Below are 21,306 nucleotides of genomic sequence, written 5' to 3' on the forward strand. Positions count from 1 at the left end.
GTACAATTTTTGTAATTGTTATTTAATATTAATACATATTTCATTTGATTTAAAGTATATTTTGTTTTTGAAATAAATGTTTTACTTCATTTTGTGTAGTTCCATTTAATAAAAATAAAAGTTAAGTTTCAATAATATTTAGGGGCGGCATTTCGAAGACCTGCATCATATTGAAAAGATATACCGCACGGCTCTGAGTAGGTAGAGTAGCTACAAGTGCAAGCGAGGCAATTTCTACGTAGCATGCGTTAAAATGCATGTATTAGGCACGGGAAACACTATGTGTTTATAGCTTTGTTAAACAATAAAAAAATTAATTTTTAGAAATGCAAATAATCAAAACCGATATAATTTGACTTAAACTTTCAAATGCGGTAAGTAGAATTGCTACTTTATTTTTTAATCAAAAGTTATTCGGGTTCAAAAATTGCAATTTTTCGATTTTTTGAAAGTTCAACCGCGGTTATCTCGAAAACTATGCATTCTACGAAAAAACTTGCAGGAATATTTTTTGCTTAAAATGACCCAAAAAATACAAAAAAATGTTTTGTTTTGCGAGAAATCGCTGTTATGTAATTCCTCAAGTTCTTTGTCTATAACAACCTTATCGACATCCGGATCAACTGTTACCCAAAAAATTCGTATTCTACGGGTCAAAATATGTAAAAAAAACTTAGGTAAGTCCATCTGAATTAAGGAGGCCGTTGTACCCCCCCTGGCGACAGGACTATAGATCGTCCCAAACCATTTTTTCAGTGCGTCACAGATTATCGAATTCTCTCTATCGCATTACAGATGGAAAATAAAATAATTTTTTAGTTAAATCGTGGCTTATTTCCCAATTAGAATAGTTAATTACAAAAATGCCACAAAGAAATAGCTTCAGAACAACATTTATAATTTAATTGCAAACCAACTTAAAAAAAATAAAATCAAAAAATTGACATTTTTGGCTGTGGGGAGGGGGAATAGAGGAAGTGGGCTAAAATTGCGGCGAGTCCTAATTTTTTAAAATCATATAGAAAAAAAAATAAAAAAAAAATTTTGGCTGTATCGATCTCAAAAAATATAATTAGACCCGCAAAAATCCTTACAAAACTTTAAACAAACATGGTTTTTGGGGGGTTTAAAAGTGTTTCGCCCAATTTTTGAATATCCTAATATACTCAGTTATTTCAAATTATACATAATCTATTAACAAAACCTTGAGTTGATCTATGTTGCAGTCTATTAAACGGAGAAAATCCCCAAAACCCCCATAAAAAAGAGTTTTCCGGATTTTTCAAGATGGCGCACCTGACGGAAAAATCTAAAAAAATTAGAGAGATAGCTTTTGATAAAATACACAAAATGCAAAAAAATTGGACCTGCAGTCCCCTCCAAAAAAAAATTATAGGTTTTAAAAAATAGTTAAAAATTTTTTTGAGGTTATGTACACTCGACCTAAGGGTCCATAAAAAATGGACATGTTTTGTAAAAGCCTCAGATATACGTGTGAATTTTTTGAAATTTTTAAATCAATTACAACCCAACTAAAAAAAAATTAAATCTAAAAATCTACGTTTTTGGCTGTGTGGGGAGGGGTAAGGGGGGTGGCGAGCTAAAAATCCGCGTTATCTCATTTTTTAATTGCACAGAACGTAAAAAAATTAAAAAAATTAAATTCTAAGAGTGAGGGCATTTTGCCTATCTTAACGGGGGTTACCCTTTGAAAGGCAGATTGGAAAAAATGGAAAATATATTCGAAATCAAGGAAAAAGAAACAACCAAAAATAATATTGTCATAAGGGGAATAAAAATAGAACAGCCTAATGCGGACAAAAAATGGAACAGCTAATTACAGAAAAACTCAAGCTAGACATTAAAATAACAAACGTTCAAAATATTCCACTAAGGGAGAACAAACAACTGGCAATTGCTACAGTTGCTAACCTAACGGACAAAAAAGCAATATTGCGAGAAAAAAGGCAACAGAAAGGAACAAATATCTTTATAGACGAAGACCTAAATAAGAATGAACGGTAAATACAGAAAAGTATACGTGACAGGGGTACAAAATTTATGGATAAATGGAACACTGTGGAGATGGAGCAATGAGGGAGAGAAATTGGAACCGAACGAATATACAAGCGCAAGTCAAAATCCAAAAAACTGATAACTGAAATAACTGAATTGGAAAGCACGAAAACAACCGCAAGAAAAAGGAAAACGAGTACACAAGAAGATAAGATAAATTTGGGCAATAAGAAACGGAAGAAAATAAATAAAAGAAAAATAAAAATTGGATCTTGAAACGTGAGGACACTACTAGAATCAGGAAAAATGCAAGAAATGGCAAATGAGTTACACAGATACAAAGTAGATATTGCTGGATTACAGGAAGTCAGATGGGGAGGACAAGGCAAAATAGAAAAAAGTGATTATACAATATGGTATGCAGGAAAGGAAAAACAAGGACATGGAGGGACAGCATTTTATATCAGAAGAAATTTAAGAAAGGAAGTCTTAGAATTTAAAGCAGTCGATGACAGAATATCATATATAAGAATAGATTATAAGCCACAAAAACTATCTAAAATAATTAACGTTTATGCACCCACCGAAAACAGTCATGAAATAACCAAACAAGACTTTTATGAGAAATTAGAAGAGACAGGGGATTAAGTGCCAAAACAGGATATACTAATTATCCTAGGGGATTTTAATGCACAAGTTGAAGGGAAATTTATAATCAAGAAGTGGCAGGCATACATACAATTTATGACAAAACCAATGACAACGGGGATAGATTATGTGGCATAGCAGCAGTACTAGAAATGGAAATAAGTAGCACCAAATATCAGCATAAAGATGTACACAAAATAATATGGTTGAGACCTGGATCTAATACCGGAAACCAATTCGATCACATTCTTATTAAGGAAAAACAAGCGAAGTCGATAAATGATGTACGACCATATAGAGGAGTGAAAATAGACTCCGACCACTTGCTGGTGATTGAAAAATACAAAATGAAGGCAAAACCAAAAGAGAGAAGAGAAGCAAAAAAAGAAATGGAACATACAAAAACTGGAGGAGGATGGAATAAAAGATAGATACAAAGAAGAACTTAAAAGAGGAATACAACACGAAGAACAAAAAATAGAAGAACAATGGAAACGAATTAACAAGCCATAGAAAAGGCAGCGGATACAGAAATTGACACAATAAGAAACATCAAAAGAAATGAATGGTTTGACCAGGAATGTAGAGAACAAATAGAAAGAAAAACAAAGCCATATTGAAATGGATAAACTCAGAAACAACAGAAGATATGGAAACATATAGGACAGCAAAGTACAATAGCAAAGCAAACATGTAAAATGAAAAAGAAAAAAAATTAGAAGAAATAATGATGGACATCGAAAGAGAAAACATGACAAGATAAATAATTCTAAACTACTATATAATTACTTAAAATTAGGAAAAAAAACAAAACCGATGGTAGCCATAGAAGAAGACATTTGGATAAGACATTTCGAGGAATTATATAAAGTAACAGGTGAGACGACACAGGAAGGGGACATAATAAGGATAAGACAGGACACGGAGAAATACAAGGAACCTATATACGAAGAAGTAGCAGAAAGTACGAGTATCAAGAAGATCAAGAACAGAAAAGCAGCGGGTTATGACAACATAAACGAAGAACTCATCAAATATGGTGGAGAAGCTCTAACTATAAAAATACATGAATTAATTGTAACGATTTGGAAAGAGGAAAGAATGACAGAAGACTGGAAAACGGGAGTAGTTATAACAATACCCAAAAATGGAGACCAATACCCAAAAAAATATTCCAAAATTATAGAGGAATCACCTTGCTAAATATGACATATAAGGCCATGACGGGAATAATAAAGAACAGACTAGCAGAGCATACCGAAAAAATCATAGGAAATTACCAGTATGGATTGAGAAAAGAAAAATCACTTAATAAGACAAATCATGGAAAAAGCATATGAACACAACATGGAGTAGGCGAGCGGCAGCAACCCCTAAAATTACGTTATACCGACCACGAAAATCAACTTTAAGGTGAACGACCAATTTTAGTCATTCTTAATGTTTTAGAGGTCGCTGAATACGAATATGAATTTTATTTTTATCTAGAATTGGTGGAACATGTTCAAAAATAGTATTTTATGCAATAATGCGAAAAATCAATTTTGATGATTTTTCAAATTTACCTCACTATATCTTTGGTCACTGTAAATATTTCCTTTTGAAAATTTTACTGTGTCATCTTTAAAGTATTTGAACAACGATGTAATTTGTCCAAAATGTTTAAACAAATTAAGAGAGGAGTTGCTAATTTTTAAACATTTTATCGTCAGTTTTCGATAGTTTCATGTTTACGTAAAAAAGTTGAGTGACAAACTTTTTAGTTTAGGTATAATTTTAATCAACACAGCATTAAAACTTAAATTAGGAAGAAGTTTTCTGAAAGAAAAATAATTCGCAACATTCTGGGAACAAAAGTACTAAATGAAAACGATAGAAGACCCTGGATCAACTACGAAATAGAACAATGCATTGAACGAGAAAACATAGTGAAAGAAGCAAAAGCACGAAGAATAAGGTGGTATGGTCATACAAGTAGAAAAAGTGAAAATGATCCCATTAAAGTTATTACCAACTGGATACCCGCTGAGACAAGATCACTAGGCAGACCAAAAGCAAGATTGAAACATCAAGGCGAAGACGACTTAAGAGTTATGGCAATTCGCAACTGGGAAAAAAATGAGAACCGAAATGAGTGGAGAAAAGTAGTGATGAATACGAAGACACATCAGAAGCTTTGAAGAGGCAGATTAGAAGAAAAGTGGACTAATCCCCCATGTCTTAACGGATCATTAAAGTGAAAACAGCTAAAACTTCCACGGGAGTGTACAGCCTATATACATATACCTTATTGTTTTTAAGTATAATTCAATAAAACAACGTTATTAGAATTAAAATAAACTAACTATAAAGATAATTAGAAGTTTTACTACTAATAAATAATAAAATAACAGACGAAACATTACATAAGAAAATTGGCGAGTCACAAAGTTTCGCAAAAAATGCGAATATTTCGCGAAATGAACGTCGGCGTCGGATCGAGAACCTAAAAAATACGTGTTCAATGTTTTTTAAAATATCTATAGGCTATTGATTATGTTCAAAATAAGAGAGCAAAAAGGAACTACAACGTTAACGGGGTTTTATTGTCTCATATGATCAATGGACCTCTAAATTTGAAAAACCCGCGGAGTGCTACCATTTAAATGGATGCGTTTTTGAGAAAGAGGTGAATTAGTCCCTAGGCACAGGGTGAATTAGGGTGAGTTCTATGCACTTTTGGTACTAACATCTCTACAGGAAAATTGTTCAAGGTTAAATTTGCTATGGAAATATCACATTTTAAAGTCAAAAATATTTTTTTTACAAAAATATATTCAAATGAAAAGCAAGAAAAAAACACAAAAGAGAGCAATTTTGTTTTTTGTCCCATAACTTTTTTTCACAGGGATATAGGTATAGGCATTGCTTCAGCGAAAAACAACTTCCGTTCTTTCTCCTTAAAATGAAGTTTAATGAAAGTCTCAATGATTTACAGTTTCCAAAATGCGATTATTCAAAGTTCGCCGCTCACAGCATTTTTGGGCCATTTTCCCCATTATTTCGCAAACATTGTTCTGTAACTTTTTCTGTGCATTTCTAGGTATATGTAGTGGTCAATTACCTTTAAAGTGGTCTATAGTATAAGGTTATCCGGCTCTTTTCAAACAAGTTATGCCTTTTCAAGGTTTTATACTTTTAATGATTTTTGATATTTTTAATGATTTTTTAAAATTTTTCATTATGACTTTTTTTTTCTTGTACATTTAGGTATATACATTGTAGAATAAAAAAGCTTATTTTCTTTATTTTAAAATGGTGTATCGCAAAAATTCTAGGACTATTTTTACAAGATATTTAAATTTTTTTTCTTTTTTTTTTTAATTAGAAGAATATTTGCATATTATAACATAATTTTTAATTCCAAATAACTTTTCTTAATAACACTTTTCGATATTGTGAAATATAAAGCTACTCTACTCTTAAGCGAAATTCATATTTTTAACATACCTCGTACACTATTGATAAAATTTCATATCTGATAATTTATCTTAGGTTTTAGACTGTGCAGGGCATTTTATAAATAATGATTTTTTTCATAAAGTTAATAATAAAAAAGTTTTCCATATTGTTCCAACTTAGTGGGTTCTATTGCATGTGTATATGTCACATTTTGTAAAAGCATCTTGCTTAAAAACAGTCCTAGAATTTTTTACAATACACCATTTTAAAGTAAAGAAAATACGCTTTCTTTTTAGTCCTAGAATTTTTTACAATACACCATTTTAAATTAAAGAAAATACGCTTTCTTTTTAGTCCTAGAATTTTTTACAATACACCATTTTAAAGTAAAGAAAATACGCTTTCTTTTTTGTTGTACAATATATATACCTAAATCATTAAAAGTATAAAACTTCGGAAAACCATATTTATTTATCTTGCTTAAAAATAGTCATACCGACTTCACACACACACACACACATACACACACACACACACACACACACACACACACACACACACACACACACACACACACACACACACAAACACACACACAAACACACACACACACACACACACACACACACACACAGACACACACACACACACACACACACACACACACACACACACACACACACACACACACACACACACACACACACACACACACACACACACACACACACACACACACACACACACACACACACACACACACACACACACACACACACACACACACACACACACACACACACACACACACACACACACACACACACACACACACACACACACACACACACACACACACACACACACACACACACACACACACACACACACACACACACACACACACACACACACACACACACACACACACACACACACACACACACACACACACACACACACACACACACACACACACACACACACACACACACACACACACACACACACACACACACACACACACACACACACACACACACACACACACACACACACACACACACACACACACACACACACACACACACACACACACACACACACACACACACACACACACACACACACACACACACACACACACACACACACACACACACACACACACACACACACACACACACACACACACACACACACACACACACACACACACACACACACACACACACACACACACACACACACACACACACACACACACACACACACACACACACACACACACACACACACACACACACACACACACACACACACACACACACACACACACACACACACACACACACACACACACACACACACACACACACACACACACACACACACACACACACACACACACACACACACACACACACACACACACACACACACACACACACACACACACACACACACACACACACACACACACACACACACACACACACACACACACACACACACACACACACACACACACACACACACACACACACACACACACACACACACACACACACACACACACACACACACACACACACACACACACACACACACACACACACACACACACACACACACACACACACACACACACACACACACACACACACACACACACACACACACACACACACACACACACACACACACACACACACACACACACACACACACACACACACACACACACACACACACACACACACACACACACACACACACACACACACACACACACACACACACACACACACACACACACACACACACACACACACAAACACACACACACAAATCAAACTAATTTGATTAAATTCAAAACTGTCAAACAGTAAAACGTTCAGTTAGCCTACCTTCCCACATGACAAGTACGTGTAAGGGGTCAAGTCGGGCGACGGGTGTGTGTAAGTGGATTTTAACTCTAAGAACGCGGGTTCGAATCCCAATGCAACCAGCTGTTGAAATAACAATCATTGATGGTACTGCAATTGCCAACATGCTGCTGCCAGGGTAAACAAAAACCTTTGAGGATTATGCTAATAGTGTATTCGTACGTTATGTCAAATCTCTGCTTCAAAATGCAAGAAGAATAGATGTCGTATGGGATGTAAATATGCCTGACAACTTGAAGAGGGAGACACAAAGCAAACGAGGAAAAGGTATTTGGAAGCGTGTTGAACCTAAAAGTCCACTTCTCAAAAACTGGGAGGAGTTTCTCAGAGTTTACGACAATAAGACTGGATTGTTAACTTTTTTGGCTAAATATATAGCGAATATTTCCACAGACAAGCAGGTTACTCCTACAATCGGTAGTGATTTTCTAACTGTAAATCTTCAAGATGTCTTGAAGATTGCACACACGAAGAAGCCGACACTAGATATTACTGCATTTAAGTGATGCTGTGCAGCACCAAAGCTGAAATACGCACTGTGGACACATATGTTGAGGAACTGTGAGTTTCTTTTGGAGTGGGAAAGAACTACCGGATCTTTGCTGCGCATGACTTAGCAAAATCTTTGGGTCGTGATCGCTCTACTATTGTTTCACACTATAACTGGGTGTGATACCGTATCGTTCGTTGGGGGAAGAGGGAAAAGTACTGTATGGGATACCTGGAATGCATATCCAGACACTACTAAAACATTTTGTGCCTTGGCTGACAGACCTACTCAGCAAACTTCATAAGATCTTCTGAAATCATTGGTTTGTAGTATTGGAGAGGTTTGTAGTATTGTTATATGACCGTACTAGCAGTCATAAGTCGGTTAATGATACACGAAAACACCTGTTTAGCCAAAAATGTAGAGCAATCGACAAACTTCCTCCGACACAAGATGCTCTCATTCAGCACATGAAGAGACCGATTTACCAGGCTAGTCACTGCTGGATCCAAAATGATGGACGCAGCCCCGGTGCTCCCGTCACCAGTGGAATGGGGCTGGAAGAAAAAAATTGAAGGTGGATGGGAAATATCTTGGACAACGTTACCAGAGGCTTCCCAAGTATGCAGATAACTAATTCGGTGTGGCTGCAAGAAAGGCTGTACACGACAGTGTCGGTGTAATAAGGCTGCCTTGTAGTGTACAGCACTTTGTGCTTGTCCAATATTTGTTTCCAATAACATATTACTTTAAATTTTATCTTTATACATTGTATCTTTCAATGCACTTTGTTATAATTAGGGTATTATGAATATATGTATTATTATTAAATTACTTCTTTTAGTAATCCTGTCGCAAAAACCTGCGTCTTGAACCTTGACACTAAAACATAAAACTTCTACTCTGAGCATTTTACGTCTGGGGAAGTTGCCCCAGCGACCCCCATCCTTGTAATTATTATTGGACCTACCATCGTCCCATAACAATTTATAATTTCAAATACAAACATTTACCCAACGTAGACTTACTTTAAAATGTGTAGTTTTACAGAAAAATATGCTCATAAGAATACATGTAAAGATACGTTATGCATTTATTAAATGAAAATTAACATAACTAAATAGTTTAAAATATTTCCTAAAAAATATTTTTACGCTCTTTTCAATGGCGGTATTACCTTTTTGAAAAATTTATATATGTATACAGTGTGAAAAAGTTGAAAAAAAAAACAAATATATTTATACATAAAAAACCAGGAAAAACACAACTTCTGGTAAATCTATTCTTCCAGTTCACAACATCAAACTTATAAATCAGAGAGAGAACCTATTTACCAAATTTGGTTGAAATCGGACTTCTCGTTCAAAAGATATGTGTCTTTTAGACACATATGTATAGTCGCCATTTTGAATGCCCGCCATTTTTATAAAAGGGAAAATCTGATATGGCCTTTTATCTAAATTTGAACCTTTATATGTGTAGTATTCTTCTTCTTGCAGTACCGTCTCCTATCGGAGGTTGGCTACCATCCCAGCAATCTTAACTTTGTTGGCTGTATATGTGAATGTGTAGTATATGTGAATTGAATTAAATGCTTGTATCATTAAATGCGCATTTCCTATAATATCTGCACGAATCTACCACACTTTTAGGAAGTTCAGTTCGGGCAATGGAAGATAGCAGAACAACAGAAGAAATGGGTACCACCCTGAAAGGTACAGGGAAGGAAACAGTTATTCGGGCAATGGAAGGGAACGGAATAACGGAAGGCGAGAACATACTCAAGGAAACAATGCGTATAGAAATGGCAACACACAGCAGCGAAGACAGAAATCTGTAATCTGCGCAAACCATATGGAAGTAGAAGCATTACTGGCCATAGCAATTGTGCGCATACAAGATGCCAAAGGAGACTCTCACATAATGAGAACACTAATAGACCAATGGTCAGAATGTTCGTCTATCACAGAACAAGCGGCGACAACATTAGGAACACATAGGCAACCAATCCATGCAACAATTTCAGGAGTAGGTTCGTCGGGAGAAAAGATATGGAAATGGAGCATAAAACTAACCATTGAAACACATTTTTAAAGTAACTTTGTGATGGAAACAGAGGCGTTAGTACTACCACAGATTATACAACATATGACAGAAGCTCAAAACAAATGACAATCGATGAAAAGCCCTACTCGACGAAGATTAGATTGCTGATTTTACTCAACAAGCACAAGTGTATTCTCCAATTAGTATAGAGTATATACTAAGTTTCCATTAACTAAATTGCTGATTAATTATTTGAAAGAACTAAATATTATCGTTTAAATGAAATAGTTATAAATATAACAAAACTAATAGATTACGGTAAAAAACAAATAAAAATATGTGGCTAACGGACCTGCTTCTAAGCCATCTTTTCACAAACACACACGCAACCTTTAGATTTTGTACCTGTAACTGTGTTTTAGTTTTATCGCCGACCGTCACTAAAGTAATTCATCACTGTACTTATTTTCCCTCATCTGCGGCACTAAATTAACACTTTATTGTACCGAAAGCAGAATTTTGCTTTACCTGCCGCGATTATTAATAAAATTAACCGAGATTGAATGTAAGTGGTCGATCGCAGTAATCGATTATTTATTTCATCATCATTTGGCTCTAAAACTCTATGTGAATTTTGGTCGCGTTTACTATTTCCCTCCTAAACCCCTCTGTGGCTCAGTGGTAAGAGCGCCTACCTTTGGATCGAAAGGTCCGAATGGTCGTGAGTTTGAATCTCACCTGGGTAGAGAATTTTTCGTTTATTATAAATTAATAAATAAAAATAGTTTCTGTCCTTGTGGGGTCGGTATTCACCGGAGGGACCGCAGACGTTCGGATACAATTAGCGTCTCTTTGCAAAGACAATGTCGTCGACTTTGCAAAGTAACAAGACACTTACTCAACACACACACACACTACACATAACTTCCCTGAGTTAGTGATAAGTTATAGTCTAAAAAATCATTATGAAATTGGCTGGCCAGTTGGTTGTGAAAACCAGTGCCAATAAAACACAAAACAAACACACATCCCATTTCCCTCCATTGTTGTCGGTCCTGAGCAGCTATTTCCCATTGCTGTACTCCCATTTTTCGTAGATCACTGGCTACTGCGTCCTTCTTACGATTATTTATTTGAGTGAACTTAAAATTTATTTACTTTAATTATTAAAAACATTGTACACAATTTACGTTATTATTAATTAAATTAATGTCAAAAAGTGAAATTCCGTATACTCTGGGCTAATTAGCAAAAATAAAATATTCGTTCAATTTTCACCAGCTTCTGGAACTATAATCCAAACCAAGAAGGCTTTTAAGTCACCAAATTATTTAATTATTGGTAGATAATTACTTATCTAAAACTTTATTTGAAAATTAAAGATTTTGTTGGGAAAACCCGGATTTTTCGAGGAAAATTTTCGTCGGAGCAGATCGGAAAAACATATCTCTATGCAGAATTTAATTGCGGTGAATTTTTATTTGACTGTTTTTGTTGTAGAGTTAAAATCTTCGGAGTTATAGAACAATAATTGAAAAAAACACGATTTTCGGGCGCCATTTTGTTTATAAAAAAAAGTAGCACACTATCTGCGGACTTTGCATACCTATATTATTAATATATATAATCATAAGCTTCGATTTCAGCAATAAAATTGCTGGTAAATAACTTTTCCCAAAAATGGCCTATTCTCCGATAATCAGCCCAGACTAGTAGTATTTTGTAATTATATTCATCTAAATTAAATCAAAACTTTACCGATTTAGTAATTATTCATAATTATTCATTCGATACGTCAAGGGAAAAGCAAATCCGGAAAGATACAGTTCATAAACAATGACGTAATTAAACGTTATTTTTAAATTTTGGAATTATTTTAGGTATTAAAATTAGTCGAGTATTTAAATAAAAATGCAATTAAACTCTTTAAAATATATTCATGTCGTTGAAATCATAATAATAGAAGTATAACTTCTTACGTGCGTACAAAGTACCTACACACACTCTTTTTTAAAAATGATATTAATAAGTATATTTTCGTGCTATAATATTCATTGCTACGAAGAAAATGTAAAGTTTAGCGATAAAGAGTAATATAAAAGTTCAATCTTTTGATAGCCATGCACCTTAAACATTTCAGAATGTCACCCAAATGTGTTATGTTGTTCGCACTAGTTTTAATGTGCTCTTTAGTAGACGCCAGACGAACGCGTTGTGAGAATTGGAACGGTGGTAAGGAAATTCGCTGTGCCAAAGACGACTACTTAGCCGATAAAGTAGTAATCCGCAATAAAACAAATCGTCCCGTTGGTATCAGAGTAGGAAAATCGTTTTCCAAATGTGGAACTCATGGTAATAACTATTCTGATCAAAACTACACTTTGGCCCCAGGAGCTACTATTAATATAGATTTCAGTGAATCTTTACCTAATATTTGTAACGAAATGTTTATTTATCAATGCAAAACCGGAAGTAGTGATACCATTGCCAATTGTCCTGATTTAATAACTGCATTACCAGTTCTATAATGTACTAAGTGCAACGATTTAAAATGGTTTTGCTGTTGTGCTCCAAGCTGTTATGTTGTTTTTATAAAAATCTAGTTGTATGTTAAATAAATGTTATAATGGAATACGAATAACTTTTTTTGCCATAATTAATTTATTATTGCCGCAGGGATTATTATTGAATAGAATCTAGATTTTTTTAGCCTAAATATTGCACATACACTCCTTCTCAGAGGCATCATTCAGTGCGTCACAAGTGACAGAAAAGCGGCTGTAGTTTTGTGTTTCAACGAAATTGAAAATGGTTATTCATTTTTGATTTATATGCTTACTCTTATTGGAGTACGAAGGGACCCATTCTCGTTGGAACTTTACCGCGCTGAGCAGATGGGACGTGAATTATAAATTGTAAAATTCCCTTATCTTCTTTAGTCTCAGCATCCGTTATGGCTTGCAAATTTTAGAAGCCTCGGAGGTGTAACCAGAGAAGGTTCCCATTGTTTTCGTCTGGTGGGATATAGAGTAATATTGTTGGTGCTGTTTTATATTCTATTAGATTGAAAACTTAGTCATCTAATTCATCTATTCGTATTTCATTTCTTGTTGTTGTCATTGGTCATACATTTCTCTTTAACATGTTTTCTTCTCATTGCTTCCCACAGTTGTTTACTGGGCAAGCTATGGTATACTCTAGCTTTCTCAAGTCGATAAAGTTCATACGTGTCTCAACATTTTTCGCTTTGTTCTTTTCTATCACTTGTCTCATGATGAATATACATATTAACTAGACATGATCTGGCTCTTCGGAATCTGGCTTGTTCTTCGAAATAATGGTCCATGTGCTGTCCCTTTTTTCTTTTATAACTGTTGAAAAGATTTTTGCTACTGAAATCATTACACTGATCCCTCTATATTTGTTTGATGACCTGTTATCACCGTTTTTGATAATGGAGAAAATGTATGACAGATTCCACTCATCAGTTTTATTGAACAAGACTCGTATAAAGGATGCGATCCTTGCGCCTCCATATTTCAGCAGTCCCACTTTTTATGTTTCCTGGTCCTGCTGTTTTGTTATATTGCTCTTCTTTAATGCTTTAGTTATATCTTCTTCTCTTTCTCGACTGACTTTACAACTCGGGGCGAGTCTTCGCATCCACTATAGTCCTCCATCTTCTACGATCTTGCGCTTCCGTTCTCCATTGTTCTTTAGCTATATCTTCCTCTGTAATTTAGGTTTCCTCGGTCATTATTGTCAGAGGGGTTTATAAGTAGTGTTGCCAGGTCCGATTTGTTTTTAGTCGGTACATAAGCAAAAAAAAATCGGGATTTAGGGTTGTAGATCGGGACAAATAAACAACAATAGCCCAGTAAATAATCGTTTTGGAGTGTAATTTTCAAAGTGTACTCAGAATTGCATGAAAATCTGGTTTTACAGTTACCCCTTCTCGGGGGTAAAAAACGCGCGTTTAAAGTAAAATGGATCAACTAACTAACTCTAAAAAACTTTTGTTCTATATAATTTTTAAACTAAGTCAATACTTTTCGAGTAATTTTATGGAAAAAAATATTCTTAGCAAAAATGTAGCTTTTAAAAAAGCAAAAAAAAAATTGTATGTTCAGAAAGTCTATAAAACCAGTAAAAGCAAAGTTGCAGCTCATCAAAAATACGTTCTTATTCGTCAAATTCCAAATCGAATTTTTTAATTTGAAATATCCAAAAAATTAAGCAATTTTCGGGCAAAACCTATTAAAAAATCTTCATTTTTGTTTTATATAAAAGTCTCTGACATTAAAACTAAGCGAGTTACGCTCAAAATCAAGTTGGCCCCTTTTTTTGGTAAAAAAAATCGTAAAAATCTCCTCCTATTTAGCACCGTAAATAAAATTAATCGTTACCGCTTTACCATTTACTTTATATGTATATTATTTATACGATCTGTAAGGTTTACCGGTTGGGAGTGCTTAGTTTTAAAAAAAATTGGTTTTATAGTAACAAAAAAAATTTCCTAAAATATTGTAAAATGCCCTTTTTTTAAAATATCTTAAAAAGTATTAGTGATACTAAAAATCTCAAGGAGTAAAAAGTAGGTAGGTTCATTTCGATTTTCTCTAAGACAAAAATTGGTTAAAATATGGCTGTTCATGTTCATATTTTGCATACACTCGTGATTAGTGTTTCGTCAGGCAATTTCAGTCATGTAAAAAATACATGACTGTAAACTGTTTGTAAAGCGGTAACGACTAATTTAATTTGAGGTGCTAAGTAGGGGGAGATTTTCACGATATTTTTACCAAAAAAAAGGAATCAACTTGATTTTGAGCAGAATTCGCTTAGTTTTGATGCTAGAAACTTTTTTAAAACATAAAAATAAAGCTTTATTAAAAAAAGTTTTAATTGGTTTTTCCCGAAAAGTGCTTCATTTCTTGGTTATTTCACGTTGAAATATTTGATTTAGAATTTGACCAATAAGAACGTATTTTTCATGAGCTACTGCTTTTGTTGGGTCTATAGACTTAACGAGTTCACAATTTTTTTCATTTTTTTATATTATGCTACATTTTTGCTAAGAATATTTTTTTCGATCAAATACCTACTTTTTGAGTTATTTGTAAAAATCGTCTGAAAACGTGATTTTTTTTTCGAAGAATAAACATTTTCAATCGTAAATAACTCGAAAAGTATTAAATAAGTTAAAATTTTATAGAACTAAAATTGTTTAGAATTAGTCAATCTGTCCATCTCCGGACTTAATTTAAACGCGCGGTTTTTCACCCCCCAACTAGGGGTGACTGTCGCACCCCGAGTAAAAGCAACCAACGGCACAAGCCGTCCAAATTTTCATTCAATTCGGAGTTGATCCTGAAAATTACATGGTATCGCCGTATTTACCGTTCATTTACTGGACTAATTACAAGGTGTTTCTATAATCTGTATTTAATCCTACACAATAATAATAATCAGACGAAATTACAAAAAAAAATCGTAGATTAAGTAAATTATTTATCTTTTATTAAAATTATATTTTTTATTCGATTTTTCCGCTTTTAGGATGCCTTGTTTTTATAACATAGGTATAAAATTCACTGCAAGTCCTCCTGAAATTGGTTTTCGTGGGTGAAAATCGGGACATTTAGTGTCCCGATCAGGTACAAATCGGTACGCGTCCCCAGACCCCTGAAAATCTGGACGTCCCGCGCAAAGTGGGACACCTGGTAACGCTATTTATAAGATACATTTCGGTCTATTATCCTTCAATAATTTTGTGTAATAATTTGTCCACTCTTTTGATATAATTATCCGCATCATATTTTTACTTCGTTTATTACTTCTGATGTTTTTTAATTTATTTTTCCACGCTTCCGTTGATCTGTTATATCCTATCGTGTTGTCTATGTTTTTCAGAAACGATTATTTTCAGAGACAGATTATTATATTAAATCACAAAATTACAAAATAGAATTATCAAAAATTCAACACCGAGTAGTCAAATGAACCAAAGCACACAAAGCATATTAGATGAGCAAAGTTAGACACATTGAAACGCTTCAAAAGAACTCAATCAATTTACCTCATCCACCAAAAGTCGTAAATGTAATTGTTACATATTTTTGTCCCACCCTGTAGACATAAGAATATCGCTTCATATGCTAAGTATATTCATTGAATTTATATCTGTTCCAAAAAAAAATACGTGAGAACTTGTAGTTTATCCGTCTTGTTAAAGAAATACGTTATTATATTTTACGGTCATAGGTATCTATATTCGATTTCCTGTGTTCAATTTGTGATGTAAAAAAGAGTTACATTGTATATTGTAATGGCCTTTGGCGCCGCGGTTTTTGGAGTTTAGATACACAATACGTGCTCATATCATTATCAGAAAGCTTAGGTGTAGGATTTTGCACTCAGCAATATCTTTCCTGAGAACTGTAGAACGAAGTGATGATACCAAGTAGGTTGGGCTTAAAATATGATTTGTTTTTTTCTATTGGTCGATAAAAAGTATAGGAAGCTTGGTTAGTTTTTTATTAGTCATTGATGAAAGAAGGAAGGGTTGAACTTTTCTCTTATTGGTTGAGTGGATGAGTAAGTTGGAATGCGAGAAATATAGTGGATATGTTGATCGCACTAGTTTTAATGTGCTCCTTAGTAGACGCCAGACGAACCCGTTGTGAGAATTGGAATGGTGATAAGGAAATTCGCTGTGCCAAAGACGACTACCTAGCCGATAAAGTAGTAATCCACAATAAAACAAATCGTCCCGTTGGTATCAGAGTAGGAAAATGGTTTTCCAAGTATGAAAGTCATGGTAATAACTATTCTGATCAAAACTACACTTTGGCCCCAGGGGCTACTCTTATAGGTCTGGATCCCGCGTATGAAAAAAAAGTTGATTAATAGCAAGCTGAAAATTTTTTAATAGCTTAAGGGTGTCTAGTCGCCTAAACTTTGATATATGGGAACACGAACAGGGGTAGTTTTAATTGTGGAACAGGTTAAAAATTTGGAGGGTCAAACCACGAAAACGGCACATTTATTTTGTCCGACAGAATAGACTTAAACTCTCCGAACAGAGATTAAACTCTCATGCAAAAATCAGACTGCTATTTATCACCTGTCATAATTCCTGTCATTTGACATATTCTACATATTCCACTCATTAAAACGCCCATTTGGTAATACATAAATAGCAATCTGATTTTTGCATGAGAGTTTAATCTCTGTTCGGAGAGTTTAAGTCTGTTCTGTCGGACAAAATACATGTGCCGTTTTCGTGGTCTGACCGTTCCAAATTTTTAACCTGTTCCACAATTAAAACTCCCCTGTTCCAGTGTTCCCATATATCAAAGTTTATCCGACTAGACACCCTTAAGCTATTAAAAAATTTTCAGCTTGCTATTAATCAACTTTTTTTTCATACGCGGGATCCATACCTATTAATATAGATTTCAGTGAATCTTTACCTAATATTTGTACCGAAATGTTTATTTATCGATGCAAAACCGGAAGAAGTGATGCCATTGCCAATTGTCCTGATTTAGTAACTGCATTACCAGTTCTATAATGTACTAAGTGCAACGATTTAAAATGGTTTTGCTGTTGTGCTCCAAGCTGTTGTTTTTATAAAAATCTAGTTGAATGTTCAATAAATGTTGTAATGGAATATGAATAATTTTTTTTGCCATAACTAATTTATTATTGCCGCACGGATTATTATTGAATAGAATCTAGAATTTTTTAGCCCAAATATTGCACATATACTCCTTCTGAGAGGAATCTTTGAGTGCGTCACAAGTGACAGAAAAAAGGTAGGTCCGTGATACATAAACATTTATATCTAATTATTTATTCCAGCTGTTGATAGATGGCGCTATAATCGGAAAAAAGATTTAGGTATTTACCCATTATTTACCAATTACATATATATACGACTATAATTTAAAGTTCTTCTCAGTCTTAAAGTGTGTCCAGGCCCGGCCCTAGGGATTTTGCCGCCCTGGGCAAGATGGGCGACTGCCGCCCCCCTCCTTGGTAGATCCATAACTCACCACCTTCCTTCAGCCATCAACAAGATTGGATTTTTTTGTTGTGTGCATTGTGCTGAATTATTTAATACGCCATTTTCCACTTTATTTGAACGATACACGCTTATTTTTAAGAAATTTCACTACATTACTATTTTAACATGCTTTAATATCCAAAGACTCACTACCCATATCCATAATTACCCACTTACTTTTTTAAGTAACACCCTTCTTGCCTTGGTACGAGAAAAGTCTTAATAATTCTCCAAGATCAAGGGACTCAGCTATTTCGTGTTCAATAAAGATTGTCGTTAGAGCACTCAAACGTTGACATAGTTGATCTTAAGTAATTTTTTATTAGTTTCAGCTTCGAAAAGCTTCTCTCTCCAGTAGTGATGTTGAAAAATTAACTATTCGTTACAAAATACTCGTTACTTACGACTACCGAAAGTAACGATTACTATACAGAGAAGCAAATCATTACTTTGATTACTCTGATTACTTCGTACCAATCGTATCAGAGCGCGTAACGACTATTGTATCTACTTTGATTACTCTGATTACTCCGTTACAAAATACAAAAGTAATCATAGTAATCAAATCATTTTTATCCCTTAAACAGACCGGTGAAGGTCGTTGTTATATCGGAATACCTATACAAAATACCTACCTACTGAGAAATACGATTCTCGATATGATTACCGGTACTCAAATACAAAAGTAACAAAATTAATCATAGCAATCAAAGTAACGAATACTGTAAATGATTACTTTACACAAAATACCAACCTACTGGGAACTACGATTTTCGATATGATTACCGGTACTCAAATACAAAAGTAACAAAAGTAATCATAGTTATCAAAGTAACGAATACTGTAAAGGATTACTTTATACAAAAGTAACGATTGGTAACGAATACTCAAAAGTAACTATAATCAACATCACTACTCTCCAGAGCCCATTGTCACTGGTAGGGTTAATAAAATCCTCAAAGAAACACTAACGTTGGGTGCGAAATCAAAATCATACTCTCTAATCAATTTCAGGGTCTTTAGAGGTGTACTCTTGTGCTTCACAATCGTAGAAAGAACTTTGAGTTCATCTTTGAGATCAACATAATTTGGATTTTTTGACTCATCAAAAATTAAAGCATCACATAGCTTAAAACGTTTATCTGATAAATCACTAGCAGCTATATCCTTAATTTGGTTTATGTCCTAAAAAAACTCAAAAATTTCACCATGACTCTTAATTTGCTGAAATATTTCACTTAATGCATTAATTGTTGTTGTTTGTTTGGGTTTATATGACTGCGGACACTAAATCCATTCGCCAATTTTACTATTTTTTTTTTTATTAGTCATTTTTTCGTATCTTATCCTAAAACTAATACTAATATAACAAACAATTCTACTAATAAATAATTATTTTTGTATTTTTTTTTTAATAATTTTTTATATATATATATTTTTATTAATTTTTTTCCAAATGATGTTCTCAGAGTTCCACAGCAAAAACTGCAACATTCTTCTTTAGCCCTCTACTTCATTCGAAAGCTATTTTACTATGGACTGTCCAAGTTCGTCATTCATTTTTATCTACATATTTTTTTTTTATATTTTTTTTTTAATTATTATATTTTTTTTTTCTATTTTTTTTATATATCTTTTTTATATTTTTTCTTTCTTTTTTTTTTTATTTATTTTTTTATTTTTTTATTTTTTTTTATTTTTTTTTATTTTTATTTTATTATTTTTTTTTATATTTCTTTTCTTTTTTTTTCTTTTCTTTTCTTTTCTTTTTCTTTTAACATATAACAATTTACAAGAAATACTTACTCTATATTTTACAATTACAATTTAAGCTTAATATCTAAAATATGTTTATACAATAGTCGGTATACCAACTCATTATTTTCTAATGTTAATAAATAATTTAAATTAATGGGATGGTGGACATCAGTCAAAGAATACAGTGAATTTAAAAACATATTAACTTTATTAGAGATAAGAGAACAGGTCAAAATTTTGTGTTGTAGATTGCCCAACTGTCCACAAATACATTGTGGACTATCAGCTATATTAATTTTAAATAAATATGATGGAGTAAGACAGTGGTCAAATCTCATTCTGCATATGGTTCTTATCATATCTTTTGTCGACTCCATTTTAGAAAACCAAGGTTTATCCGTTATATAGTTTCTGATTGATCTGTAGTGGTTTCCTGTATTTACGTTTTCATCAATATACCTTTCTTTCCATTCTTTCTTAATCTCTTTGAATAAATTTGATTCAATATCTTTTGGCGTACAAAGATAATGGGTTAATACTCCTTGTGTCACCGCGTTTTTAGCCAATTCATCTACCATTTCATTTCCAGTTATTCCACAGTGGCTTTTAACCCATGCCAACTTAACAGACTTTCCTTGTTGCTGAAGTTCTTTAATTTTATTTATGATATATAATTCAATGTAGTTCACTTTTGATTTAGGATTTATAGCACTAATTTTACTAAGAGAACTTTTACTGTCACTAAAAATTATAAACTTTGAATGATTTATATTAGATAAATATTTTAGTGCTTCCATTATCGCTATTAATTCAGCTGTGTATATACTCATAATAGAATTTAGTTTAAACATTTTACTAATTTTATTACTGCTATCCCAATAGGCACA

The 21,306-nt window shown here is 33.7% G+C and overlaps 1 protein-coding gene across 1 annotated transcript in view; it reads right to left on the minus strand.

Annotated features, from left to right (window-relative positions):
* Positions 1-21,306, minus strand: part of LOC114330851 (uncharacterized) — a 527,398-nt gene that overhangs the window by 158,058 nt on the left and 348,034 nt on the right. The gene's annotated exons all lie outside the window — the stretch shown is intronic.

Source organism: Diabrotica virgifera, chromosome 5 (genome assembly GCF_917563875.1).
Source record: "Diabrotica virgifera virgifera chromosome 5, PGI_DIABVI_V3a".
Taxonomy (NCBI): domain Eukaryota; kingdom Metazoa; phylum Arthropoda; class Insecta; order Coleoptera; family Chrysomelidae; genus Diabrotica; species Diabrotica virgifera.